The 20,829-nt window shown below is 45.0% G+C and overlaps 1 long non-coding RNA gene across 1 annotated transcript in view; it reads right to left on the bottom strand.

The window, feature by feature from the left end:
- Positions 1–19,869, bottom strand: part of LOC141933817 (uncharacterized) — a 94,805-nt gene extending 74,936 nt beyond the window's left edge. Inside the window, exon 1 of the long non-coding RNA XR_012626228.1 lies at positions 19,423–19,869. This is a non-coding gene — a long non-coding RNA (uncharacterized LOC141933817). The remainder of the gene's footprint in view (positions 1–19,422) is intronic.
- Between the last annotated feature and the right edge of the window lie 960 nt (positions 19,870–20,829).

Raw genomic sequence — 20,829 nt, 5'->3', positions numbered from 1 at the left:
TATCGCGCCCAAGCCTGCTACCATGGAGGGAATTTGCTTCCCTTCCTGCCCAGCTGCAGATGCAACTGCTCTAATAAGCTGTAACTTTCCTTTCCATTTGGAAGTAATGAGATATAATCTGTTTAATTCTAGTCTTTGAGCTCTTTTGGCGGCCTTTTTCTATTCCCTTTTTCTGATTTTTTCTTTCTTTTTTTTTTTTTTTTTTCTCTTTAAAGGAAAACTCCATCATGAAGCAAAAGATTTTCTAATCACCGGCTCTAATTACAAAGCAGAGTAAATTGCCATAAACTTTTTTCTTTTTTTTTTTTTTCAAAATTGCCTTAAATATAATGAAGAATAATTAAAAATCAAACAAGCAGCTGCAGACTGGAGTGGTTGGTGGAGGTTAGGCTGGGGAGAGATGGGAGGAAGGCGCTAAAGCTTGGAAAGAGCTTTTGTGTAAGACCAGATAGGTAGAAATATCAGCTGGGGGAGCTGAGATGGAGATGCCCACCATCACCATCAAGGGCAAGCGGGCTGCTCCTGGGGATTAATTGATCCCTAAGTGGGTATTTGTTGAAGTGAATCAATTTGTCAGGCCGAAAGAGTCCCCAAACCAGTTAGAATTTGCCCCAGTCCCTGCAGAAAACAAGCTGCTGCCAAAAGCAGGAAGACTTTGGTGGAAACCATCCTGATTTCTGTCATCTCAGCAAACACTTTGTAACTGGGAGGATGCTGGGGAGCCCTGGACATCCAAAGCTAGGGGCTGTGGACAGCTGGGAGGGGCTGTGTCTGCACAAGAGCCCTCCTTGCAAAACCCAACCCCTACATGGGAATGGTGAGATCCTGCTGGAAAATATCCCGCCACATGTGACACATACCCCTTGCATGCAGCCAAACCAGTCCAGGAGGATGGAGAGGCTTCATTAACAGCAATCAATGGTTTCCATAGCTACAAATGTGAGCACAGTCTCCATCACATGCTGTCTTGGGGAAAAAAAGGGGGAAAAAGTGTTACTTGTGTACAGGCATGTCCAAGGTTACCTCAGAGAGGCACGCTGAGATTTTAGCTGGGAGAGGAGACAGGTATGTGAGGAAGCAGGGATGAATGCAGAACCCGCAGGTAAGTTTTTTTGGTGTATGCCTGATCTATTTATGCCAGACCTGTTGCATGTCCTCATCAGGACTGGAGCATCGTGGCTGTCTGCTCTCAGCTGCCGAGAAATCCCCCAGCAAGTTGGGAGTAAGGTACTATAAGGATGATGGTGCTATTTAGGCTGCAGCAGATCTTAACCCTTGGTACACGACCTCTACGGACTGACTTTTAGGAGCAACTCAACCTGGAAAAATAAGTCCTGACTTGACTTATCTCTACCTAGAAAAGGAGGAAACATGAAGGACCTGCTCCTGCAAATTCTTACCCAGAGAACTAGATGCTCTACATTGCTCTGAATGCCAGCGAATTGCTAAAATACAGCAAAATAAAGTTCAGGCTGGGGTTGTATGGGGTTTATTACATGCAGTGATAGTTTCATAGGGTTCATAAATCACCGTATTTCGTAGGTGTCAAGGTCTTCTTCAAAGCAGGTACACACCGGTACTTGTGTCCTTTCAGGAGGCCACGCTACCCAATTAACTTCCCTCTCCTCTCTCTGTGCTCCTGCAATTCATTTGCTTAGTAAAATCTGAAAGGGAGCTGGAATAAAATCCATATCTGGGCATCCCACATATAACTCTTCCCACAAACAGGGAGGGAATTTCTTTCAATCAGAGCCACGAAAAGATGCTGAATTAATTTAAGAGCATAACACCAAGAGGCTGTGCCTACACTGGGATGAGATGCTCCATGGGAAATGTCGCCACTGCGACCAGCACAAAGGTTAAATGGCTTTAAAAAACAAAGATCAGACGCACGAGCTGGCAAGGGACCAGACAGCTTTCATACCCAGCTTTGCTCCAACACCCCCCCCCCCCCCCCCCCCCCATTATTTTTGGTCAGAGTCTTCTGCGTAGGTTTTGACAAATCGGTGTGGAGTGACAAAAAAAAATAAGAAAAATCCCACAAAAAATGTTGGTCTGGCATTTAGCCAAGCAGCTCTCATCTTCATGCTTCATCAGAGAGCTGGCTGAAACCCTAAATAATTTCCTACAGGTGTCTTGAGACTCTCGCTGCTCCCTCCGGATAAATCTGTTGAAAATATTTAGTGTGGGTGGTTGAATGAATATATCCTGAAAATCAACAGCAGGTTACACATCTCCCTCCAGATCCCCCTGAACCACATGTCCTGTGCCTCGAGGAAATAAAAAAAAATCAGATTGAGCAAAGCGCCTGCTTCAATTTCACTGAAAACCGGAGGTTTTCAGCAGGTGCTGATCTGTGGTGACTGGGAGCTGTGTTTCCTTCAAAATCTACATTTCCAGAGTTGTTCCCGTGCAGCCTCAGTTCTAAACCCAGTTTTCTCCAGGTTTGGTTAAAAGGTCCTACTCTTCTCAGGGAAAACGCTGACTGAATAGACCGGCAGAAGAGCAGATTTAATGTGAGCTCAACCCTTATTAGACATCTGAGAATCCACACTCACGCACATACCTGTGATGTGACTGACACCACAAGACCCCCAGCCATGGAACACCAGGGGCTGTGGTGGATAATTCAGATTTCTGGGGTCTGGTGATGATTTTGGGGGCAGCTACACAGTCTTCCTGGGTAAACCCTAACGCTCCCTGCCGTGCTGGCAGCCAACAACATGCTGGAGCCTGATTTGGGACAAATTGCTGAAATTATCTATGTGCCTGGCATGTGCTTAAAAATGTCAATGTTGAGTTGGAAAAAGATTTATGGACCTTTTTCCCCCCCATCTGGTTATATCTCCCCAGCTGCCTTGCCCTATCCTATCCTCCCCTCCCCTCCCCTGTCCTGCAAACCTCCCTTTGCAGTGAATTACACCCTTTCCCCCCCAAAAAACCCCACTGTCCTCACCTTGATAGATAGCTAGGGGAGTAAAACATTTAATTTTTCCCTTCCCATGTCCTAAGGAAATCTGAGGGGCAGGGAAAGGTGAGCATGGAGCTGTTTGAGCTGTATCTTTTCTCCAGGGGGAAGACTCATGGGGAATGTGTCATTGGGTTGCACCCGACAAGGTCCCCCCGAGCATCCCTGGGGGTACCACTCCCCCGGGAGCCTCCCAGGCACATCGAAGAGATGCTCACTGGCCTCTGATTAATACAGATGCCATGGGCTGCGTGGCAACATAATATTGCTGTCGATACGGCCCACGGTATTAATGAAAGTAATTTGGAAAATAAGGTTTTTAAGTGGTGCGATCCACATCAAGATTTTTCAATACCTAATCACCCATGGAGCTGCTCGGCGCGATGCTGAAAGGAATTCTGTGGCAGTTTAAACAAATAGCATTTGGAGAGCATGATTTCCTTTCATTAATCAATTGACAACTTCAACCTCCTTGGTTAGAGGTTTTGGACTTGGTTTTTATCCCCCTTCCCCATCTTTTCTTCCAAAGTCATCAAATTCTGCTTTTCACTTGCAAGTCCCACTGCAAAAAGGACTGAAGCTTTCCAACCATCAAGTTTTTGCTCAAAATTACTAATGTGTATTCATCTTGATAATATGCTCTGAATACAAGCCCCTTGGTCAGGGCTCAAACCCCATTTTTCTAGGACTCAAGTGACAACACTATTACATGTCATGAAAGCAGGCTGAGACCAGTCCCTAGCCCTGCCTACAGAAGAGATCCCTCCTTGCTGTGTCTGCTCTAAAATATTAAGGCTCAGGTGCCTCCGCAATGATTGTGACATTCATTTAATCGGTGTGTCTATAATTAGATTGATTTTACAGGGAAGAGCAGCAAATTGCATTTGGGGAAGTTATCACATTATTTTATTACACTCCTGATTTTTTTTTTTTTTTTTTTGTGTGCAGGTGAAAAAATAGAAATGAAGATGCACTCAGCAAACTTGGTGCAAACTATTTTTTTAATTGTAGATTAATTATTCAGAGTGACAGACATACCTGGGACTGAGCTGAAGAGCAAGTAAACAACCTCCCCCTTCCAATCCCTGTTCAATCTGCATTGCAAACTATTATTTAAAATTATCCGTAAACAAGACCGTCTGTGGTGCTGAAATTTCCAGCCTATCAAACTGTGTTTTCACTCCAAATAGGGATGAGAAAGAGTGAAATTGGAGATTCACGAAACTCCAAAAAGCTTCAATTTAGAAACAGGCAGCTACATGACACCGGGTGTTAAAAATGCGTATTAATATCAAATGGCATAACTCAATCCCGCAGTTAATGGAACATCTGAAGGTTGGTAAAATTCCTTTTTTTTAATGTTATCAGAGCAGAGTAAGAAATTTGAAGCCATCTTTCACTAGCAAAGTACTCAAATAGCCCCATCTCCTCATAAATTTGTGCCAAACTCCTCTTAAAGATGCGCAATTCTCCCTTTCAAGTGCTTCAGCCAACTTGACACCATCACCAGCCCAAGCACTGGGTTCCACCTCTATGGTCAGGATAGCGCCCTTAGCTCTAGAGGAAAAAAAATCCCATAAAGAGCTGAGAAAAGAAGTTGAAATCAGTTGGGGCAGCCCATGCAGGTGCAGAGCAGAGCTGGCATCAGCCATTGTATTTCTTGACCCTCCTCGGTGCTCTTGGAGCTGAGACTTTGGATAAACACTCTGCATTTTAAAAACCCTTTTAAAAGTCGAGGCGTTTGGGATCTCGTCAGGGAAAGCGAAACGTGCTGCAAAACTCCCTCTGAAAACTATTAGGGAGATTTTTTTGTCTCCCAAAGCTCTTCTCGCAGTTCACTCCTGCCATCCCACATCACCGTGGCTGCTCTCCTCCTGCAAATCCCCTCGCTGAGGGTCCTCGATGTAGGGCTAATCTGAGCAGACAGCATGCATAATTCAACCAGATTTGGGGAGGGAAGCGATGGGAAGGGGCAGGATCAATCCCGTCCTCTCCATCCCTCCGCGTGGCTGATGCAATCCCATCTCTTGTCTTGCCCCTAATTTGATCACACCCTTCGCTTCGCATTAGGGATGCACACGTAATGCCCGGGAGATTAATAATTTGGCCTCTATTGTGTACGTGTGACTCTCCACAGCTGGGTGTAGAAGGAATTTAAGCATTTTAATGTGTTTTGGGGTTTTTTTCTGATTAACATGATGGTGGGCAGGGATTTAGACAGACTTTAGAGGGATCCTGTATTCCCCTGCACCCCCAAATCTCTCTGGGGGGTGGCCTTCTCCAGGGACATGGGTAGTATAAAAATTATCTGTATTTTTTGCATGACATGAAGCAAGTCATGTTGCACACTGGTGCATCAGGGGCAGAAGCATTTCTTCCTTGTTGGGGGTGTTCCTCAAATGAAAAACAATAACAGAGACAGAAAATATTATTCCAGGGGATGGGGAAGCCCACAGGGATATTAAGACAGTTGGGTTTTTTTCCCCTTTTTCGATTTTCAGTTTTACAGAAAAGTCTATAAAATGGTGACATTTTTAACCATTTTTGCTCATTGCTTTGAACTTCCCAGTCTCGTCTTCAGAGGCACCAAGGCCCAGAAGGGCCAGAAGATGTAGTTTAATGAGACAAGTTTTAAAGGTCACTCTGTGTAATAAATCTGTGCTTTTTAATATTTAAACTTTTAAGGCATTTAAACCTTTAGGCTCCTGGGATTTGCTCCACCAGATCCAACTAGATCCATCAAGCTCAAAAAGCCTCTCGCCTCTGGGAATATTTGATTTCTTATGCTTGAGATGAAGAGGGTCTCTTTATCCAAGTCCATTCATCTGTCATAACTCAGGTAGCTTTAAATCCTTTAAATCACTCTGGGATGCTGGATAAGGTATGGAGGAAACCTTACTTAAGGTCAAGCTTGTGGAGCTCCATCCCCCTCTCATCGCAAGGCAGCTGAGCAAGGGGACTCAGTCAGTAAGAGAAATGTGATACCTCCCAAAACAGCACCAAAAACCTCTCCCCTAACCTTGGCCAAGCTCCCCCAGCTCAGATTTAGAGGAAGAGGGATGTCGAGGTGGATCGAGGAGAGAACAGAACATGAAACTCACGTCTTTGCTGCAAAACTGATGAGTTTAGAAAATCAGCCAGTTTTAGAACCCTGGGTGGCAGCTCAGAAATACAGGTTGAGATTTACCTTCAGGTCGAGGTACTTCTGAGTTAGGTTTGCTTAAATATCTCTAATTTATACCCCAGCAACATTTTGGGTGTCCCTAGCTGAGCTCCCCCCACCGGGGAGGCTAGACTCTGCTCTAATACAATGTCAAAGCCGATGCTGTTAGCACCCAATTGCTTTTCCATCGCCAAGCATTAAGGATGCTCTGGCTTGGAGGAGGGTAATGCACTAATACACTCTGAATTGCTCAGCTGACTGGCAGTTTTCCTTATTGATATTGCAATAAAAATTAGATATTATTAAATTGAATCATTGCCTCGTAATCAGACGCAGGCCAGAGGCACAGGGGATGGTCAGAATTTTAGATGGGTTTGCAAATCATGCTTTCAGGAACTATGTTTTTTAAAGCCTATTCAGAAAAAAAGCAATTTTTCTTTCTCAAAATCAAGATGCAGAAGATTTCCAGGGGTTTCTCAGCACCCAGAAACCCGAGAGGTATTTAGACTCTCACCTGGAATAGCCGCGTGGGAGGGGGGAAGACAGATCCCAAGCCTTAAGGAAAAGAGTCACCAAAAACCTACCAAAAAATGATTTTTTTAAAGAAAAAAACCAAAGAAACACAGTGCCTTCCAGAGAGATAGACACAGGTCCTGGGGTTGTTAATGGGGGTCTGGAGCAGCAGTGTTTGCAGGAGAGAGACAAGAAGAAAGACCCCAAGGGTCAAGAGGGTGGTAGGAAAGACCTTTGCTTTCTATCTTCTAAAAAGCTTCTGTATATAAAAAGAAATTGGCCCTGCTCTTGATTATTCCATCTCAGGCACATTATACAAAGGCTCTTGATGCATTACGGCAGCTTTATATTAATGCTCTTGTGATGGATGCGTTTTGCTGCGTGCAGGATCTGGTCCCCAAACTAACATGAATTCCATTAGGAGGCCAGCTGGGAAATGAGGTCTTTCAAGATTTAAATCCTTAAATAACATTTTTTTTAATTCGATGCCAGCATTAAGCCATCTATTTGACTTCAATTCAGCGGTGAGCACCAGGCCTGTCTGCCTGGCTAATCTTTTAAGTTATCTGTGTTTGAGGTAGGACCTTATCACTGCTTGTTCATCTTCTTCCGCTCCCGGCTCCGAAGTCAGAATTATTTCCCCGCTTTTGTAATTAAGGCAGCGTCATCGGTCGCCTAGAAACTACGTGCTAAAATATGCTCGTGCTTACACCGAGGCAACCTTGAAATACCTCCAGCTGCTGCCGATGCCACAAACGGCACCGAAATCTGCTTTTGAGGCTTGTCCCATCCCTGTCTTCATGCAGGCTCCAGGAGATTGGATTGATCCAGGGATGCTAGATGGCTTTGGGGTAAAAATGCACATAAATGGGGGATTAAAGCCCACTGCTTGAAGGTAATTGCAGGGAAAAAAAATCAATTTTCTGTCTTACCCAAGTATTGAGGCAAAAAGGGAGAAAACTGAATGATGAGAAGTGGCAGCTCTTCCTTTTGGTGGACGAAAGCCTTTTTGAAGAGCAATTCCCTGGGTGGGTAAAGCATCTTCTTACAGTCGAGTGGACGCTCGGCCTGATCTCATGTTGGCTGGAGTTATTCACTGACCTGGCTAGCAGGTGGCAAACAGTTTATAAGGGGGAGGAAAAAAAATGGGTGAGCAGCCAGGAATGTTGCACTCCTGGTTTCCAAAGGTAAGGTTTGAGACCCTGTGTATCCAAAGGTAATTTAAACACAAATAATTAAAAAGCAGATGAAAGGGAAGAGGCCAAGCAAAACAAAACCTTTTGATCGGGGTGAAACAAGGTGTTCTTGTCTTCTCACAAGAACAATATGTTTCCACTGCAGGTCAGACGCTTTTCATTTATTTATTTCATCTCCCAGGTTTGTGTTGCTGCCAGCAGACAGGAATGCACGGTCCAGGTGTGCCTCTGATGGGTGGGCAGTGAAAAAGAAATGTTTCCAATCTCTAAAAAATTAAAGAAAAAAAGTACATGTATATTTTGAGGATTATCATCATCAGCCCATAGAATTTATTTGGATTTTTATTTTCAAATCAAGAGGGAGGCTCCTAAATAGCGAAGGACAACACTATTACCTTGGGTCTTTTATTTAGTCCCATTTTTGAGGTGGTGGCCAAGTGGTGGCTCCTCAGCTGAGATGGGGATTCCCAGGCAGGGAGATCCATCCACCCCCTTGCTGGGAATGGGGAATGGAAATGCGTTCCCGTGGAACGAGGGATTTTGGCAGTGAGGTCTGCAGCTCTCCCAAACGGGTGCTGATGCCTGACGAACTCATGATAACTCATGAACTCACGAGCCAACCACTGCTGTTCCCTATGGTTTGTTCCAAGCCTGCCTGGCACCAAAGGAGAAGGATGGGGCAATCACACCACATGTCCCTAAAATAAAAGGGCATTGCACGGAGAGGAGAGCTGGTCTTGCCGAGTCATGACCCCCAGATGAGCTGTTTTTGATGTCTGGAGCTGCAGCAATCCCAGGGGCACCTGGTTTTCCTATTGATCTATTGCATGACCCTCTTCAAGCACAAATCCTTCTTGCTCATATTACAGTTGTGGGCGATGTGGGCTATTTTCTTCTCCACTTTTTTTTTTTTTTTTTTTTTCAAGAAGAGTAAACTCTGGTCCTTTCCCATTTCTTACAAATTTCTGAGCCTCTCAGATTCACAGGCAGTGCCCTGGGTTTGCTCCCAGTGGAAGTTTTCTGAGCCTGTTGTGTTTGGCACTGGAAGTGCAGCTGCTCCCTGGGAAGCAAGCACATAAAATGATTTATCCCATGATCAATCTGGGTTTGAGCCTAAAGTCTAGGAATAAAAAGTTAGGCCAGTTTAAGCCGGGGAGCTAACCCCAGCAGCAAGAGGGGAGAAAGCACACACACACTAAAAAGGGGATTTTTCAAAAGAAACCACTGAAATAAGCTGGAACCACGATGCCTTTCAAGACTAGGCACTTAGTTAAATTAAGATCGGCAAGAATAAGCCGCCTAACTTTCAAAAAATGCATTAGCCCAATCTCTATTCATGAACGCATTATGTTGAATTAATGTTGTTACAGAATTAGCCTCCTAAGAGGCTTGGAGATGTCACCTCCCGTAAGTTGCTATTATTTGTAGTCCTCTTTGTATGGTGAATACACTCACAAGGACTGGTCCAGATCATCTCATCATCAGGTAACCTACAGAAATTAGGAAACCACACGGGTTGGGTTTTCTTGTCCTCTTTTTTCTTGTCTTTCAGGCCTAACTTTTCTAATCATTGAAAGGCAGGAAAGAAATCTTCTGCTCCAGCATCATTTTTGTCTTTCATTAGCGTTTCACTCCCATTTCAGATTTGGAGGCATCCAAAACCCATTTCCCAATTTAATCCACTTTCCTCTCCATCACCTTGAGTCCTTTCCCCCCATTTTGGTAAACAAGGGATCCTCCTGATTGTATTCCACCTTGAGGATGCTCACCAAAGCAGATGGGTCTCAAAGGAGACACCGGCGTGGAGCTGGTGGACACCTCCAGGGTAACCTCAGGCTGATAACAGCATTTGCAACTAAACATGTGGGTGGTAATGGTCTAGACTAGACAGGACTAGACTAGACTAGAGAATTTCAGTTGGAAAGGACCTACAATGATCATCTAGTCTAACTGCCTAGGACAAGGGCAGGAGGACGTCATGCAGATGGGGTCAGTGGGACAATTCTCCCCCCCCCGGGCCTTCTCATATTTTATTGCCCTAATGGACCTGATCCTGTGGCCCCAGGGAGGTGTTTTTACGGACAAGTCACTTTGGGAAGGATTTGGTTCTGCTCTTAAGGCTCACCCCACGGGTACAATTGCAGCTCTTCAGCCTCCCCCCTGTCATGCCTTATTGCCTAACTCATTTAAAGGAAATTAAAAACCAAAAAAAAAAAGAAACCCAGGAGTTAATTGAGTCTTATAATTTTCCAAGCGCAAACGATTTTGACACTTGGTTCTCCATCTCTTTCTTGTCTGCAGACGCGCTTGTCCTATGCTTGCTTGCTGTGATGGGGACACATAACTCAACCTCTGGATGCTGGCAAAGAAAACTGGGGGGAACCCAAGCTTGATGCAGATACACCCACAAAGACTTAAAAAGATGGAGGTGACCTGCTCCCCTCCAGCAGCATTTCTTGCTAAAAATGCCTCCACACGGTGCTTTTGGAGGTTGAGGTTGCTCGCGCGGAAAGGGAAGAGAAAGAAAAAGGGTAATTTCTTTCAAACTCAATGTTGCAGGTGATTAGTGCACAATATACCCCGGGCAGCTTTAGTATTTAACATGGAGGTGATAGTGAGAATTTATGAGAGCTCATGGACAATAACAGCTTTCCAGAGAGGCTTTGATTAAACATTATGGATACACATTATGCAAATTTATTGCATGGTTAATATGACTCCAAAAGAACACAGTAGCACTTTAAAAAACATTTAAAAGAAAAAAAAAAAAAAAAAAGAGCCAAAGACCACAGTGTTTCTTGGCACTACAGAAAGGTCTCATTTCAGGATGGTTCAAGCTGAAGATGAAGTCACGGAGCCACTGATGTGCGTTAGGTAGACAGGGAAATACAAGGAAGATGCATGAGTTTAAACAGCATCCCTTAAAGGCAGACAAATTCCAGCCTGGATATTTCACATTTAAATCGATGCTGGCATTAAATCAGTTGCAAACACCTCTTTTCCAACAGTCACTTGCTTTTTTTTTTTTTTTAATCTGGCCTCTTATCTGGCATAACTGTAAGAGTACAAGATGGAAATTTGATGCATTTGCCAAATTCTGCATTCCTCCCAGAAATGTTGGGAGGGGGAGTCGTGATGTTTGTTTTCCTTTGTTCGACACTTTTGGGTGTCATTTGTCAACGTCTTCTACAAAATAGCATGATTTATGCCAGCAGGCTGATTGTGTGGCCTTCATTAACTTAGACAGATTTGCTTGTTTTTTAAAACTATGATTATTATAAAGCACATACTTATTTTCCTCTAGAAATCAAGGTTAGTGAGAAGACAGATCCCATCAACGCTCTTTCTCCATCAAACAGTGAAAGCACAAAAATAGCGTGGATCAGAGATGGGGATCAACAACCAACTCTTCTTTGGCTGATGCAGCTCCAAGTGGGTATTTGTGGTGTAAAAAATTGATGTTTTGGTCAATGACCAGGAACTAGGAGCTTATGTAGGCAAAGGACCTTAAGTTTCAGGAAGTTTCAGAGCATCACCTCTCTTCACCCCTTGCTTGGAGCAGTGAGGGGCTTAGAGAAACCTTCTCTCGCATAAATCAAAGCTTCTCACAGCAAGCAGAGATCTTTCTCCTCCCTCTGAGCTCCACCAAGCCTTCCTTTTTAAGCTATATATGCTTTAAAAGACAAAACACAGATAATAATTGCTGCTTGTACATCATTCAATGATGCTTCCTTTTATTTCTCTGGAGGATTCTTACGGCGGCTGCTGCTGCAGTTGTTGCTGGTGAGAGGGCAAATAGGCAATGCATTATATTTTTAATAAAAATAGAAACAGAGGATGCGTAACAAGGTTCATTTAGAGCAAGAGGGAGGATGGTGAGCAAGCACAGACCCAGTGGGCAGAATCATTACACACAGGCAGGTGGTCATCCTGGAGGGGGATGATGGTGTTTGGAAGGGGAGATATCACCTCCTAGAAGATGCTGATGGGGATTTGGGTGGGGTAGATGAGGCAGCAAGCTTCATCCCCTGTATTTGGAAGCTGTTTGGCAATGCTGGGGGCGATAAAGGAGAGGTAGCGCTGCCGCAAGTGCACTGCACTGATTTTCTGGGGCAAGAGCGGACGGCTCATGTCTGACCCCTGTTTGCAGCAGAAACCACTTCCAGTTCCTAATCTGGGGTGTCCCCTGATTTCTGCATCTCCCCACCTACTAGAGATGATCTATGGGTTCACTTTAGGATAACTTTAAAGTTTTTGCTCTGTGACTCGGTTTCCCCACTTTCAAGCAGGGTCTAATAAGCCATCTCACAGCCATCAATAGCAGCACCCCAGCAATTAGACTGTGCTTAAAGCCCATGGGCTTAAATAAAGCTCAAAAAAACATTTTCGAAGTGGTCCAACCTGGTTACAAGCTGTAATTATAGGAGCTATAGGTGCAGGGGGATGAGGTGTCCCTTGGGTACCTTGGCATCCCCTTTCCATCCCGGGATAACACATCCAAAACCTGTAGATGGGTGATGAAGGACCCCATGAGCCCCCACAGTCGGGGATGGTCGGCTGGGTATCCTGTATGAGCTTCTTTGCAAGGGGTATTTAATGAGATGAACTCACTCAAAGCTTGATGAACTGCATTTAACGCATCTTTAATTGTCTGGGGTTGTGTTTTCTTCCTGGGAGAAAGCAAATTGGAGCCATAAGAATGAGCTAATTGGAGCAGGACAACATTTCTGTGCTGCCAGAGATGGTTTTCACCAGCACTCAGCCCCAGACAGAGAGACCATGGCTGGGTGTGTTGTTTCACAGAGAGAAAGGTGAGAATTATTTGTTCCCTCCCACTGCTTGTTTTGAGCATTCAAAGAGTTTTTCTCCCCATCTTTTTCTTTTTAAGAGCAATTAAAAATGGAGAGCAGAAGGGTGGGGTGCTGGGAACTGCTCATTTTTCAATTTTGCCTCATTTCACTGAAAAAAAATGATTAATTTTAGTAACGGTTGCACTTTCATACTAGCTCTAATGCTGAAGTGCGAACATAAACACCCATCCTCTTGCCTGCTACCAGCTGCCTGCAGGATCAGGCCCTGGAGCCCACACCACCCTGCTGAGAGGGTCCATCTCCTCCCCTCCAGCCACCCTGCCCGAGGGACGGGGTGACACAGCGCCCCGCCGACCCTCTGTCCCCACGCACGTGCTGTGCTGTGAAGAAATGCTTTTAGCTCTACACCAAAAAAACTTTGTCCCTGGGGTTATACGCGTCACCTGGGTCTGTCCTGCCAGGTCTTGGGGCTGCTCTCGTGTGGGATGGCTCCTGTACGACGCCGATATGTTTTTCTTGCAATACCTTTCTGTAGCAGTTTTTATCCAATAATCTCAAAAGCACTTTACAAGTAATAATTAATTAAGCTTCATAGACTCTTTGTTCAATTCCAGATTATTAATAAATTATACTTTATTATTTATAAATACATGCCACATAATTTTTCTCTTTTGCTATTACCCTGAACAGTCACTTAGCCGATATTAGCACAGTTTAATTCCAATTTGGCAAGTGTGCTCTTTAACCCTTTCCAGGCTGTTCATTTTTGGGGGATGTGTTGAAGAAAGGATGTGTAGGAAGAAGAGGGAGTACAAACAGGCAGTGTGAGGGTCTGGTTGTCCTGTCTAGCTCCTTGCTGATGTATTATATATAATTGCAATGCACGTTTTTACCAAAATAGGTATTATTTATGCTTTTATCCACACCCAGCCAGAATCAGGCATATTATTTTTCTCCTTGCATTCATCCCCTTGCTAACCCCTATATAATACCTAGTCCAGGATCTTGTGCCCACTTCATTTTACCTCCTCTAAGACTCACCAAAGCTGCTTATCCAAACCAAGAGACCAGAGCCCATTTCTGCTCTATGCCCAAATCCTCTTGACCACAGCAGCTGCCAATTTAGGCTTGAAGCAACCCAAAAGCCCCAAATTTGCTCCCTGAACGTGACGCGGCTCCTCAGCAGGGTTTCATTTACCAGCCAACCTCGTGGGATGAGAGGCAGACAGAGGGAAAGCAAAAATGAGTTAAGCCATTGAGATAGTTTCTCCAAAGCACCATGTCCCTTTGCACGAGAAAAGCCAGGGAGAGATGTACTTAACAGCATTGAAAGGGGAAAAGAGAGAGCGAGGCTCATCCCAGCTCCTGCAGTAAATAGAGGGGGGAAGGACACTATTAAAGGGCTATAATCTCTGGTGATAGATGCTTGGAAGAAGGGGAGAGGAGGGAAAAGAAGCCTGGAGAAGCTTATCCATTGAGCTGACCTCCTACAAGCCCGTTGCACCCTTCCTATTACCAGTTTTTTACATGGGATGGAGGGCTTAAGCTGCTGCTGGCTAAGCTCAGCTGCCCTGGCAGACCACAACATCTCCACCAACAGCATTAAACTGGCCCATTCCTACTTATTTCTTCAGTTTTGGCTGGTGGTGCTCCCCAGTCTCCTGCTAAGGTCCAGGATGCAGATGAAAAGGACAGCAACCTGCTCCTTGTTTATCAGTGAAACCTTAAAAAAATCTCTCTGGACACATTAATTTGGGCTGTAGGGTGGCAGAATGAGGCCCAGGGCTGCTCTGCACCTTCTAGGTAGATCTAGGTAGGGTTATAACCCAGTTTTACTTAAAAAATCACCCCAGTGCAGCAGTGCCGAAGGCACAGAGCATCCTTTGTCACCTCTTGGCTTCCGGCAAAGCAAGAAAGATGTCCAAAAGAGAGCCACAGCCCAAAATTTCTGCTGTTTTTTGCAAGCCTGAATGCTTCAGAGTGACCATGAGCACTTCTGCTCACCCTTTGTTTTGCTCCCCAACTGTTCAGAGGCAGCTCCGGGGAGCCGAGGCAGGAGCCAGGCCCATCCAGCCTGGCAGAAGGATGCTGCATCCCCTCTGCTTGCCCTCGGTTGCCCATCCGGCCTTTCAAGGAGTCGTTTCAAGGCTGCTGGTCATGCAGTCATCCATTCAACCCTGCATCCAGGGAGGAAAACGCTCACTTAGCTCTTTTCTTGGGGCATGACAAAGGTGAAAAAACCTGGGTGAGGTTAAACTGTGGAGAGGGAGAGCTGCAAAGTGTAAAATGCCACGCTGGAGACAAACCCTGTGTTAGTGATACTCCCACCCTGAGCCCAATTTTGGGGTAACACGTGCCTGGGCAAGGTAATGAGACTGTGCACAGACACCACAGTGCAGTCCCTCCACTGTTTCCCACATTCACAGACCCCAGCAGCCACCAGCCCCATCGAGTCCCAAATAACTTGAAAAAATCATGTATTTTAACCCAGTTCAGTTCAGCAACAAAAAGCAATTAAAAAAAAAAAAGGGGGGGAGGGAGGGAAATCCACCTCTAACTTCTCTATTTTCCAGTTGTTCCTGAATTAATATCAAGACTGGAAATAAAAAGGCAAGCAAAGTTAAAAAAAAAAAAAAAAAAAAAAAAAGACTTGTTTCTCCTATCTAAACCAAACTACGTGCCTTCTGGAAGAGACATCACCGACTGTGCTCAGGTCAGGAGGATGCCAGACACATCTTTAATGCTTCTTTAATCGGCATTTTGGGAAGTTAAAGAGGCAACACGGGGATGTGATTGCACTGCATCATATGGGGAAACTGAGGCAGAGATGGGGGATAAACTCAGCTTTTGTGTCCCTCTGATGGGCTCCATTTTGCAATGGGAATTTCAAAGCAATGGGAATGTCAAGCCTTTATACTACCTGATATGGCTTTGGGGTTGTATTTCCCAATGATGGATAGGCTGATTTGAATCCCTCCTCTTCCTTGGGAGAAGACAAATCTCCCTGGGAAAGCCCTGCTGCCTCCATTTTCCTTATCTGTAAAATGAGGATGAAGCCATTCATCCTTGGCCAAGCACCTCGAGATCCTTCAGAGGGCAGGGAAGACCTCTTTCTCCTTCCAAAATAAACCTGCACCCCTTGAGGCTGCCCGGAAGATGCTCCTGAGGTCGGTTTTCCCCTCGGTTGAGCCAGAACAGGGTGTTTGGGAAAGATGCTGAGAGGGAAGTCAAGTACCGGTTATCACTTCTGCCTGCTTTGATTCCCCTTTTTCTTTTGTTTTATTTGGGTATAATTAACAGCTTTGCCTAATACAGTATTAATTCATTGTGTCATTGCATTAATTAGCATTAAAGAGGTCCTTATATCACTGTCTGTAGCTGCAAGGAGACCGCAGAGAAACTTTTCCATATTCCCTGTCAGAGTGCGGCACAAGGGTGGAAGAAAAACATCTGGATGAGGCTTTTTATGAAAAAAAAGCCATTTCCCAGCAGCAATGCAGCATCCCAATGGATATTCACAGATGGGAAAATATCTCCCCACCAACACTTTTTCCTTTTAAGCAATTAAAGACACTGAAGCCCTGATGTTGTTAGCACGATGTTACCTAAACCCACCAAAGCTGGTAAATCCACTTAAGACTCTCCATAACTTCCTCAGGGGCTGGAGCACAAGTAAGATCTTTAGCAAGATCAGCCCTTTTTTGGTGTTTTTTGGCAGCAGAACTATTGTCACAAGGACTGTTTTCTCCAGGTCACCTCCTGGGAGATGCTCTGAAAGGAGCTTCTTTGACTTTGGGTGCTTTTTTAACCCTGGTTGCCTGGCAAGCTGCTGAAAAAGAAGGCAAAATGCCCCAAAAATTGGTTAGAGAAAGAACTAAGCTGGAGGTTTTGGAGAGGAATGGGGTGGGAAGTCCTGGTGTGGTGTCTGAGTTTCATCATCTCTGGTAAAATCTGGGGATGACAGAAGTGACAGGAAATGATGCTGATGGGAGGACAGTGAAAAAAGCCCCTTTTAACCCAACAGAAACATCTAAAATGGGTCCGATGAACCCAACTCTTCAATTTTCCACAAAAGAAAAACCAAATTTGAAGGGAAAGGAGCCAAGTCCCATGCTGGGGCAATTTTTAAAGGATATTTTGAAACTCCAAACAGAGGCACAAGAATGATTTGTGATCTGTGGGGGAAAAATGTCCTTCACCATGGGAGATGCTCAGCCCTGAGGTCACAGCTCGGGGTGAAATATTTACAGGCACTGAAATTTCTCTGGTGCTCTTTCATCTTGCCTGTAAGAGCAAATAAATAAATAAATTTGGAATAACTTTTAATATGATTACCTGAACCGACACTGGGAATTTAAACAGAATAAAATCAATGCAATGCTGAGGCATCTTTCAGCTCTATTGACGGTGCTGGCTGGTGATTTTTCCCCTTGAACTAGCAGAATAAAAACTAAAAGCTGCATTAGTTTTTTTTAATTAAGACTCCGGCATTATCAGGCTTTACAAGACAGAGCCAATGCACAGATGAATTACCATTTAATTAAGCTTTCCAAGAAACTTTTGAAGACTGCAGATTAAATGTGGGCTCTGATTTCTTGCAGGGTTTTTTTTTCAGGAGAACTTTTAATTGTTTTCCCTGAGCTTGATAAACAATAATAATAATACAAATCATTATCTGCAAGATATAACTGGCTGATTTTCCATTTGCAGAGCATCCTGGATGTATAGATGTGTATATACACACATGTACTATTGAGCAGTGAAAACTGTGGTGTATTTATGGCCCAGACGTGCCCTTGTTGTCCCAGTCTGATCTGGCAGACCAGAAAAATTCAGGGAGTCAAATACAGGGATGAAAGGAGGATTTGGGGAAAAAAAAATCCCTGCATCTTGCTTGCATTGAATGTCTTTATTCCACCTGCTTTGCATTGAGATACAGAAAGAGGACAGAGGAGTTGCCTGGACAAAATTACATTAGTTTTCCCGCAGGTATAAGGCAGCGTGTGGTAAACCTCGGAGCTACTGAATGGTGAGCAAAGCTCCACGCAGGCAGCAGCTCATATCATTTGTCCCTGGAGGTGATTTCCTGATGTGGGTTTTTGGTTGCCAGGTTTTCCCTGCTGGTATTTTCCAGTGGCTTTGATATTAATATGTGTGCTTCAATGCCAATCTTAGGGGTTTTTTTTTTTTCATTTATTTGTTTAGGCCCAGTGGGAAAATGACATTTTAATCCCATTACCAGTCAAGTGCAAGGGTGTCTGAGTGTCTGCGGAAATGCAGAGTGGAGAAATGGTAAGGATACAGAGATCCCTTAGGCTTGTGCTGATGGGGTGGTGGAGGTTTTTCCATGGTGATCTGTGTGCCAAGTGCTCCTAAACACCTGGGAAAGGCTCTTCTTGACCACAGCAGGCAGAGTCCACCATCACCCAGGAGCAGTCATCTTCATTTTAGAGATGACAAGCTGATGCAACAGGAAAACGTGTGTTCGGGTGGCTCCCAGGGCTTGTTAACTTATTTCTGCTGTCTCATGGGTACCGAATCTCTATCAGAAAGCCAAGTCCCTGTGTGTGGGGAAATAATAATCCCCTGGATGTGGGAAGCACAAATGCAACTGTGCAACACATCTAAAGGCAACATGCCATGGTGCTTGGACACCCATGTCACCTTGTCATGACCTTTGGCACCAGCCTGTGATTTGGAAGGACAGGAGGGAGTTAAATGATATATTTGGTGAAAGTATGGGATATTTTCAGGAAACCACAAGTCCCAGATTTGCAAACAACCACTCTTCAAGCTATTCATCCTGACCTGTCCATTGCTGTTGTAGCACCCACCCAAACCACAGGCAGAGCCTGACAGCACCCAGCTGCACCACCACCACCCATTCCCACCTAACATGAGGTGAGATGATCCAACTGCTTCACCTCAAAGGAGCTGCCTTCAAGCAGAGCCCAAACTGTGCAAATGAACCACCCAAAACCACCCTGAGGGACAGCGTGATTGACACCACAAAGTTATAGGGTCGTGACACCATTCCAGATCCTGCCCCAGCAGCAGAAATGACTCCGGCCAAGCTGAAAGGCTCAGGAGATTTTGGAGGTGCCGGCAGAGATGCGCATTGTTTTGGGACACCCATGGGCACATCTCAACATGCCTCTTACAGAAGGAAAATCCCTGCAGGAGGTTTGTGAGCATAACCAGGCAGAAATAAATGCTTAGACACCTGCGAAGAAGAGAGAGGTGTTGAAACAGGATGAGATTATAAAGTGAGAGACCTGGTGGGTTGCTCTGCACAAATCAGCACTTAGGCACTAATTATATGTACTGATATATGCACTACTGTGCACTTATGCACTACCCAAAACCACCCCGCACCCCCTGCCAGCACCTTCCCTGTGTGCTCAGCCTCTTTTTTGGCCTGTTTGGGGTTTTGTAGCTCAACAGAGCATGGGAAAGCTCAGCCTGGCAGCTCCTGCATCGGCTCCTCAGACACTGGCAGGGTATAAAAGCAGGGGCTGGAGGGAAGGAGAGAGTTTGCAAAGTGCTCCCCAGCTTACTTCTTTGACTCGCCGCATGCCCCACGTCTCAATTTGTTTGCTTTCCAACCTCTTCCCTCTTTATGAGCTCCTCCACACATCACTTGGGTCCCCAGGAAGGAAAGAAATCCTGGTCGTGTGCCCAATATACAAGAGTATATTGGGGGGTGGGGGGTGGAGCTAACCTTTATAATGGATTTACTTTTTTCCCCAAAAAAGAGATAGCTTTGCTCACCAAATCCAAGCTGGAGCATATCCTGGGACTGGCACCAACGCTGTGGCTCCAGTGACATCTCATGGGTACGCTGGGATGCTGCAGCCCTGCACCGTGAGCGATGGACGGATTTTTCAGGCTGCATCCAGACCCTCTTGCAGCAGAAGTGGAGCTGAGCAGGTGCGTGTGACACCGGGGGGACACCTCGATTTGAGGGAGATGGCACCAGAGGAGAAAGAGCTCACAGTCACACCAGGACTTTCTGCACACACAAAAAAGAAAGACATAAAAAAAAAAAAAAAGGGGGGGGGGGGATTCTCATGGAAATGGCTGATTTTCCCCAAGATTTTGGGGACCCAGACAGGGATGGGAGCAATCTGCCAGCACACCACTGCATCCCGCTGTCGCTGCGAGCATCCACATGTTGCATGTCCTGAAGCAAAATGCCCAGGCTGGCTTTTTTTCCAGTGGTAAATTCTTACAGGGAAAAGAAGATGAGAGGGGATTTAGTTAAAAAAATGTTCAACAAAAATATTTTACTGCTTTTCTTTGCAAAGCCACTGCAGAATTAACCGTGGATGATGTTGAAGATGCGGACGTGTCTCCCGGGCTGTGCAGGCAGACCTGGAGATGGCAGTGCAGCCCTTCAGATGAAGAACCTCCATCCAAACGCAGCTATGCTCAGCAAATGATTTAATATAATAATTTTTTAATCCTAGGCAGTGACTTGGCCAATTTTTTTGGGTTATTTGGGATTGGATTTTTTTTTTATTTTTATTTTTTTTTTATTTCAATGGATTCTAGCTCTTTTTCATTTCCCTCAGGCAAAGCTTAATTTTCTGAGTTCCCAGACATTAAAGGCACATCTGAGCTCTCCCCCCATCCCCCTTGGAAAACCCTGAAGTGCAGCAGCGTGCTGGCAGGAGGAATGAAACCATCCAAGCCTTTCCTTAATACCCACATTACGTGTGCACATCCTTGTCCAAACAGACACGTTTCAAGCCCATCAAATAAAGTTGTGTTTTTCATCGCACCCTTTTTGTCCCGAAGTGAGATGAGTCGGCTTCCATATTCTCCAGGGCATATTTTGTAATTTTTATTTTCTTTCTGAATTTGAAAATTGGGTCTTTCCAGCATGCTCCTGAGCAGGTGGGAGTTGTTTTCTCCTGTAACAGCATTTCCAGAGCCGTAACACAGTGTAGCTGATACCTGTGATGGGCTTTCCCGGGGCGGCTGGGATGGGGAAGAAGGAGCACTTGCCATCCAGGCTAGTAACGAGCCACAGTCCCTAAATATTAAATTCCTAAATTCACGCACATCCTCATCAGTAAAACACAACAAGCCCCATCAGAGTGGCTGCAGCCAGACCTCAGTATTGACCTGGAAATAGCTCGAGCGCAGTGCCTCAGTTTCCCCACCTGGAAAACA

This window comes from Strix aluco, chromosome 23 (genome assembly GCF_031877795.1).
Source record: "Strix aluco isolate bStrAlu1 chromosome 23, bStrAlu1.hap1, whole genome shotgun sequence".
Lineage (NCBI taxonomy): Eukaryota > Metazoa > Chordata > Aves > Strigiformes > Strigidae > Strix > Strix aluco.
The sequence above is the reverse complement of the archived record's forward strand: the minus strand, read 5'-3'. Positions and strand labels throughout refer to the sequence as shown.